This window comes from Zingiber officinale, chromosome 7A (genome assembly GCF_018446385.1).
Source record: "Zingiber officinale cultivar Zhangliang chromosome 7A, Zo_v1.1, whole genome shotgun sequence".
Taxonomy (NCBI): Eukaryota; Viridiplantae; Streptophyta; class Magnoliopsida; order Zingiberales; family Zingiberaceae; genus Zingiber; species Zingiber officinale.
Genome location: NC_055998.1, coordinates 55,782,702 through 55,790,724, shown reverse-complemented (window position 1 = coordinate 55,790,724; position 8,023 = coordinate 55,782,702). Strand labels below are relative to the sequence as shown.

Sequence of the window (8,023 nt, the reverse complement as noted above, 5' to 3'; positions counted from 1 at the left end):
GATAATGCTCAAGGATGGGCATTTGCCTACATTGGGGGAGAATGTAGGGTTAAGGTTAATGAAGGGTATGGGACCTTCATTATCGTGTTGATCACAACGAGTGAAGTTGTGAACAACGATGAGCAACTCTTCAGGGGGAGAGTTTTCAACAAGTGAATTTGTTGATGTGCGCCTAAAAAATGGGGCATGGTTTGATGTGTGCCAATAGGGGGAGAATGAAAGGGAGTAAGTTAGGCTTTTATCACCTAGAGGGAGTTTGCCCTCTTAGGGGGAGAATGAAGGGTGTATTCATTACCTAGTGGCATGAAGAAGGTTTAGGCTATGGGATTAGCCTAACTTACATGTGGTATTGTAAGTGATAGTGTTGGTATTGTCAAAAATCAAAAAGGGGGAGATTGTTGGTGCAACATCCCTTAGGTCAAGGTTGACCTGGTTGACCAAGCTTGAGTCTTGGTTTGAGTTTCGATGTTTGACAATACAAGGTTGATTGAAGAAGAGTCAAGTAGGTCAAGGATGACCGGATACTTAACTGGGAAGTCCTAACTGGGATGTTAGGCAGAAGAGAAGTCCTAGTGAGTGAAGCTAGGCAGATTGGAAGTCCTGGTGAGTGAAGCCAGGCAGAAGGAAGTTCTAGTGAGTGAAGCTAGGCAAATTGGAAGTCCTGGTGAGTGAAGCCAGGCAGAAGAGAAGTCCTAGTGAGTGAAGCTAGGCAAATTGGAAGTCCTGGTGAGTGAAGCCAGGTGAAAATCCTATTGAGTGAAGCTAGGTGAAAGACCTGGTGAGTGAAGCCAGGCACGGGGAAATCCAGATGGGTCAAGACTGACCAGACATCTGGTGGAAGTCCAAGTAGGTCAAGGGAGTGACCGGATACTTGGCACAAAGAGAAAAGTCCAAGTGGATCAAAGGGATTGACCGGATACTTGGTGGGGAGTCTTGGCAGGTCAAGGGAGTGACCAGATGCTAGGCATGATATACCAACAGGTCAAGGTTGACCGAATGTTGGTTTGAGAGGCTTGGGACTTGGTTTTGGGCAAAAACCAAGAGCTGGATCGATCAGTGGATCGATCCAGGCCTTTCCCAGCGAACAGAGAGCCTCTGGATCGATCAGTGGATCGATCCAGAGGTCCCAATCAATCAGTCGATCGATTGGGACGCTGCTGGTTCGCGCGATAACTCCTGGATCGATCCATGGATCGATCCAGGCGTTTTCTCCAGAGCACCGAGGCGCTCTGGATCGATCTGTGGATCGATCCAAAGCCTCCCCGATCGATTGGGAGTTTTTTGAATCGATCGGGATCCGACCGTTGCATCGTATTTGAGCTGCAGGCGTGCGATGGCTGCGGCAACCTCTTCACCGATTCATTTCAGATCTTCACCAGCTTCTCCACAACTCTTCTCAAGCTCGAGATCGCCAGTTCTTGAAGGCTCTTGGAGGTTCTTCCAAGTCAAGAGGCAGATCAAAGCAAGAAGAAGAAACTTGGGTTAGGGTTTTTGCTCTCATTGTAAGCTTGTAATCTTGTATTTCATTACCTTTCCCTTTCTTCTTGTATTGAGTCTTGTAGGGCTTCTCCGCCCTTTGTAGTTACCATAAAGGAGAGTTTTATTAGTAGAGGGTGTGTGTGTAGGTGTGGATCCTTGGACTAGTCACCTCTTGTGAGGTGGATACCAAGTAAACCAACCTTATTAGCGTTGTGTGGTTTGTTTCTTTATTTTCCGCTGCGCATCTTTGAAGAAACAAGCAACGCCGAGCACCAAGCCAACTACGAGCTATTCACCCCCCCCCCCCCTCTAGCTACTTTTCGGTCCCAACAGTTTGATCCAATTCCAACTTAGAAACTATAATTGCTCTAAGTCTCATATTGCCTCTCGTTATCTTAGGTCTAAACCCGTGTTAGTATCTTTGGCTATTAGTAGGCGGCATATAGTATAACAAAAATTTAAGATATTATTTCCTTGAGCTGCTATTCTAGAAATGTCTTCAGGGAACTTTTGTTTATATGCTTCTCATGCTGCTCTAGCTACATCGCCTAAGTAATTTTCTCCTATATGCATCATAACTTCTCCAGATTCAATGTCAAGTTTATGTTTGGCTTAGTAGTCCCTTTAGACTGATGCCAATTTATTTGGTATCAGAGCAGGTTTGCGGTACCTGTTTCGGATTTTTGGGTTTATCTGATACCAATTTATTTGGTATCAGAGCGAGTTACGATACTTGCTAGGCATTCGGGATTTTTGGGATTTTATCTGATACCAATTTATTTGGTATCAGAGTGGATTTCTGATACTTGTTTCTCGTGTTTTGGAGTTACGAGTTTATCTGGGTATTTTCGGATTTGTACGAATTCCGTCGATTTTCTCGTTTTTGAATTCCGAGGTATTTTGACAAGGTTCTATTTGGGGGACTAAGCAGCGACAGGACATCTCCAGACGGCAAACAGGTAAATTTGATAATTTTATAGTTCTTATACCTATAGTGATATCTAGGTAATATTTTATTTACAGATATGACACATACACGTGTTCTGGTACCGAGACATGGTCGTCCACGTAAGAGGGCGATAGATTCTTCGGAGACAAAGTCTCCAGAGAGATCTGCTAGGGTCGAGCCTGTCCGTTAGGGACAGACTCGTCAGGATATTATAGGCACGTCGGATTATAAGATCCCGACGGTTCCGACTTCAGAGGTACATATCTCGACTATACCATCAGGGGTATCACCTTTAGTATACCCGGCACCCCCTCCAGTCATGCCTACTACTGCGTACTTGAGGTACGAGATGCGGCAGAGATATGGTGGGACACACATCGCTCGATTATAGGCGAGCAGCATATTACCTGGATGAGATTTAGGGAGGCATTTGAGAGTCAGTATTTTCCTCGAGCGTATCAGATGACACGTCGGCAGGATTTTCTGAGTCTTCGGTAGAATAACCGCTCAGTAATGAAGTATAATGTCGAATTTAATCGATTGGCCAAATTCTGTCCTGAGTTAGTTGCCGATGACAGATCTCGTATGCTTCAGTTTGTCCAGGGATTGGACGGGCATCTTCAGGTGAAGATTGCCGGTCTTGATATTGCATCATACAAAGAGGCACTGGATAGAGCGCTTATGATTGAGTCTGCTCATCAGAGAGTGAAAGTAGACAAAAAGAGGAAGCAGACTGATCGAACTTTCAGACAGACCCATCAACCACAGACTACTGGACAACAGCAGAGCAGTCGCCCTCAGACGGGTCAGAGTACTTCTGGGTCATCTGGCCGACACCAAAAGTCAGGACGATCTTCATCTGGACCTTTCCGGTCTGCTCAACAGAATCAGAAATAGTACATCGGTGACCCTCACTGTACCCGATGCGGGTCCTGAGATCACATCATCTCTGCATGTACTATGGGACAGTCAGTTTGCTATTATTGCAAACTGCCTGGACATTTGAGTCGAAACTGTTCGCTGAAGGCTCAGCATGTAGCTTCCGGAGTTTCTGTTTCGGGAGGACCATTTGGTCAGTCTGGGACTCAGCGAGGAGGGCAAAAAGCCCAATCTTCGCACCGTCAGCAGAGGACAACTCCCACTGCAGTAGCTGCATATAGCATGCACGAGCAGGAGCATTCCGGTGTCCTTGTGGAGATCCCCACGGTATTCCGCCTTAGTGTTCTCCTATACTATTCGTCAAGAAGAAGGATGGTACTCTGAGGTTGTGCATCGATTATAGGCAGCTGAATGCAGTGACTATCAGAAATAAGTACCCCTTGCCACGGATTGAGGATTTATTTGATCAACTTAGAGATACATCAGTGTATTCTAAGATCGATCTGTGGTTTGGATATCATCAGCTGAGAGTTAGAGATTCTGATATTCAAAAGACAGCATTTCGCACCAGATACGAACATTACGAGTTTTTGGTAATGCCATTTGGGCTTACCAATGCTCCTACAATATTTATGGATCTGATGAACCGTATCTTTCTGGAGTACCTAGATCAGTTTGTTATTGTGTTTATCGATGATATATTGATCTATTCGCGTTCTGAGGAGGAGCACGCGCAGCATCTTTGCATAGTCTTGGAAATTCTGCGATGACATCATTTGTATGCAAAGTTCAGCAAGTGTTCATTTTGGCTATCTTCAGTTGGTTTCCTGGGACACGTGGTGTCAAGCCGAGGTATTTCAGTAGATCCTCAGAAGATCGAGGCTATCACTAGTTGGGAGTAGCCGAAGTCAGTCTAGGAGATCCGCAGTTTCTTAGGACTGGCTGGATATTACAGATGATTTGTTGAGGATTTCTCTCGTATTGCTATGCCATTGACACTTCTGACCAGAAAGGGTGTGAAGTTCACGTGGTCAGAGGCTTGCGAGACCAGCTTCCAGGAGCTGAAGCGGAGATTAGTATCAGCACCAGTTTTGGTTTTACCTTCTGGTGATGACGGGTTCGTACTTTACACAGATGCATCCCTTCAGGGCTTGGGCGCTGTTTTGATGCAGCACGGTAGGGTAGTCTCCATTGCTTCTCGTCAGCTGAAGGAGCATGAGAAGAACTACCCAGTACATGATTTAGAGCTAGCCACTATTATCTTTGCTTTAAAGATTTGGCGACATCATCTTTATGGTATTACTTTTAAGATTCTTAGTGATCATAAGAGTCTCAAATATATTTTCACACAGAAGGAACTCAATCTCCGACAGAGGAGATGGATGGAGTTCCTGAAGGATTATGATTGTACTATTAGCTACCATCCGGGTAAAGCTAATGTGGTTGCTGATGCACTTAGCAGGAAGTACGGAGGGGCTTTAGCTTGTCACCGAGTTTTAGTCACAGACTTGATTCAGGGATTCTCCGAGTTGGACCTTGAGGAGCAGGGACAGACAGAGCAGGGTATTCTTGTTACCATGGTTGCTCAGTCATCGATTAGGATGAGGATTCGAGAGGCCCAAGCCGGAGATCAACATTTACAGTTCATTGGCAGCCAGATAGCTTCCGGACAATAGACCGAGTTTACACGAGATGACGAGGGTATTGTTTATTTCCGAGGTAGATTATGTGTACCTCAGTCTCACCCGGTCATGGAGGAGTTACTTCAGGAGGCTCATCGTTCTAGATTTGCTATCCACCCTGGTGGGACCCGTATGTATCGTGATTTGAGACGTTCATATTTGTGGAACGGTATGAAGAAAGACATCGCGGAGTTTGTAGCTAGATGTCTTGTCTGTCAGCAGGTGAAGGCTGAGCACCAGAGACTTGCTGGTTTACTTCAGATGATCCCTATTCCAGAGTGGAAGTGGGAGCACATTACTATGGATTTTGTGATAGGATTGCCTAGGACTCGACGAGGCCATGATGTGATTTGGGTAATCGTTGATCGATTAACCAAATCCGCACACTTTTTAGCGATCCAGAAGACTGATTCTTTGGATCGATTAGCAGAGCTATATTGTCGTGAGATTATCAGGTTGCATGGTGTTCCTTTGAGTATTATATCAAAAGAGACCCACGATTCACGTCCCGGTTCTGGCAGAGTCTGCAGCAGGCTTTGGCCACATAGCTCCATTTCAGTACGACATTCCATCCGCAGACAGATGGACAATCAGAGCGGACCATTCAGACTTTGGAGGACTTGCTAAGGTCTTGTGTTATGGACTTCGGAGGTAGTTGGGAGGACCACCTGCCATTGGTGGAGTTCGCCTACAACAATAGCTATCATTCGGCTATCTAGATGACACCCTTTGAGGCTTTCACTACAACAAAATCCTCATTCAACAACACTGAAACGACAATGATTTTATGCCAAATCGTTGTTGTTTTGACTTTTAACAACGGTTTTAACAAAAATCGTTGTCTTTTAGCATTTTTTTTTTTGTCCTACGACAACGATTTTTAAAAACCGTTGTCTATTTATGTTTTTTTGGGGCTATGACAACGGTTTTTAAAGGCTACGACAACAGTTTTTAAAAACTGTTGTCTATGTGCGCTTTTTTGGAGTTACGACAACGGTTTTTGAAAACCGTTGTCTATTAAGTGATGTTGAATACCGGTGTTTTTTTTCCTTTGCCGTTTTTCCCCTTCGTCATTTTTTACTGCTGTTTTTTTTCTTTCCCTCTCCACGAAATTTGTTTGCCGCCGCATTCCCCTCTTACCTTCTCTATCCCTAAGCATTTTCGTCCCTCTTTTCTCACAATATCTCGCAGTCTCGCTCACTGGAGCCGCGTAGGAGCAGCAACAGCCGGGAAAAGAGTGATCGCATTTGTCCGCTCCCTCTCTCTCTGACTTTCTCTGCTCCTCCACTATGGCCATCGCGGTGCCACCAGCGGCGGAGCACAAGGCGCGTTAGCCTTTTCCAACGATTCAGATCCACATCCCCATTGCCGACGGTATCGTCGCTCTCGTTCCGATCGCTTATTGCGCTGCCGGCGATGTTGCTGTACGTGATGCTGGGGAGGCGGAGGCGGCGCTGGGGCGGAGTCTGACCTTTTCCCAGGACATCTGGTTCCGCTACACCGCACGAATGCTCGACTACCTCCTATTTTACCTTAACATCATCTTCCTCTTCGTCATTTTCTCCCTCGCGCCGCTCCTGCTTGCCCTCATCGAACTCGGCTTCCCTGCCTCAGTCTCCTCTTTCAAGATCCAGCCCAAGATCCACCTCCCACCGACCTCCTTCTTCCAATGCTATAAGGACATCATGCGGGTGTTCCTCCTCGTCGTCGGCCCGCTTCAACTCTCCTCCTACCCCACCATCAAGGTCCCTTCTTGATTCCTTAGGGTTGCACTGCAGTTTGATCTATTTTCGAGGCAGAAAAAACCTCTTTATTAGTTCAATAACAAGTACCTCACTTTTTTTTTGCATTATTCAATTTGTAATATTTTTTGTTGATCTACTTTTTAATTACGTAGCCGAATAAAAGCATCATTGTTTTTCTTTCAACCCACTTTCTTGAAGATTTTTGTTCTGTCTTTACTAAAAGAGTTATTTGTAGTTTGTGGAGATAAGGACTGGGTTTCCCCTTCCCTCACTGTGGGAAGTGGCTTTGCAACTCTTGGTTTACTTCATGGTGGAGGACTATGGCAACTACTAGATTCACCGACTAATGCACTGCAAATGGGGGTACGAGAAGATACATCGTGTCCACCATGAATTCACAGCGACTATTGGCTTTGCAACACCCTATGCTCATTGGGCGGAGGTGCTGCTCCTTGGGATCCCCTCCTTTGCAAGGGCCGCTATGGTTCCTTGCCACATGATCACCTTCTGGCTTTGGATCGCCCTCCGCCAGCTTGAAGTAATTGAGACCCACAGCGGGTATGGTTCTCATCACACATCTTTCCTGTAATGAATTAAGATTGTCTACTACATTTTCGACCTGGCTCTGATCCATTGGATCTGTGTAACTATGCTATAAGATTTCACAGTAGAACAAGAGACATGTGAGAAGGTGATTTCTTTGACTCAGTTAAGTAGATCTAGTCCTTTATTTGCTAATACTTCCCCCTACTGATTTTTTTTAAGCATGTTAGAATTGTCAAGAATTTCTAATTTCATGATAGGATTATCTGCACATCTACAGGGCAATTCTACATTCCCTTCTAATGTTAATGGATCTTAACATTACTTACCTCCTTTTGATACATTAGACTGAACTGTCTATTGATAATTATGTGCTTGATGGCTACTGTTGGTCAAATCTTCTACTTGTTCACTTGTTCATTAGAGCATCATATAATTTTATTTTTTCAATGTTCAATCATGCAGCAAACACACTTTTATATAGTACTTTATTCTTGTAATTTTCGGCCCAGGTTCGTTGTTACCTAGTTCATCATTTTTTTTATTCTTGTAATGTTTCCTTTGAATTACATCTTAGTATCAACCAATTTTATATGGCATCCTATTGTTCATGATACCAACTATTGTTGATGGTATTCACTTTTTTATGCATGAACTTGGATTGCTATCTGAATACTATAAAATAGGTTGTTTTACCTTGATTGCTATTTTAATTACTACCGCTAGAAATATGACTCATCTCATCC

At 44.5% G+C, this 8,023-nt stretch overlaps 1 pseudogene; it reads left to right on the top strand.

The window, feature by feature from the left end:
- Window positions 1-6,278: 6,278 nt before the first annotated feature.
- LOC121999387 lies at window positions 6,279-7,323 on the top strand (annotated as a pseudogene).
- The last annotated feature ends 700 nt before the right edge of the window (window positions 7,324-8,023 follow it).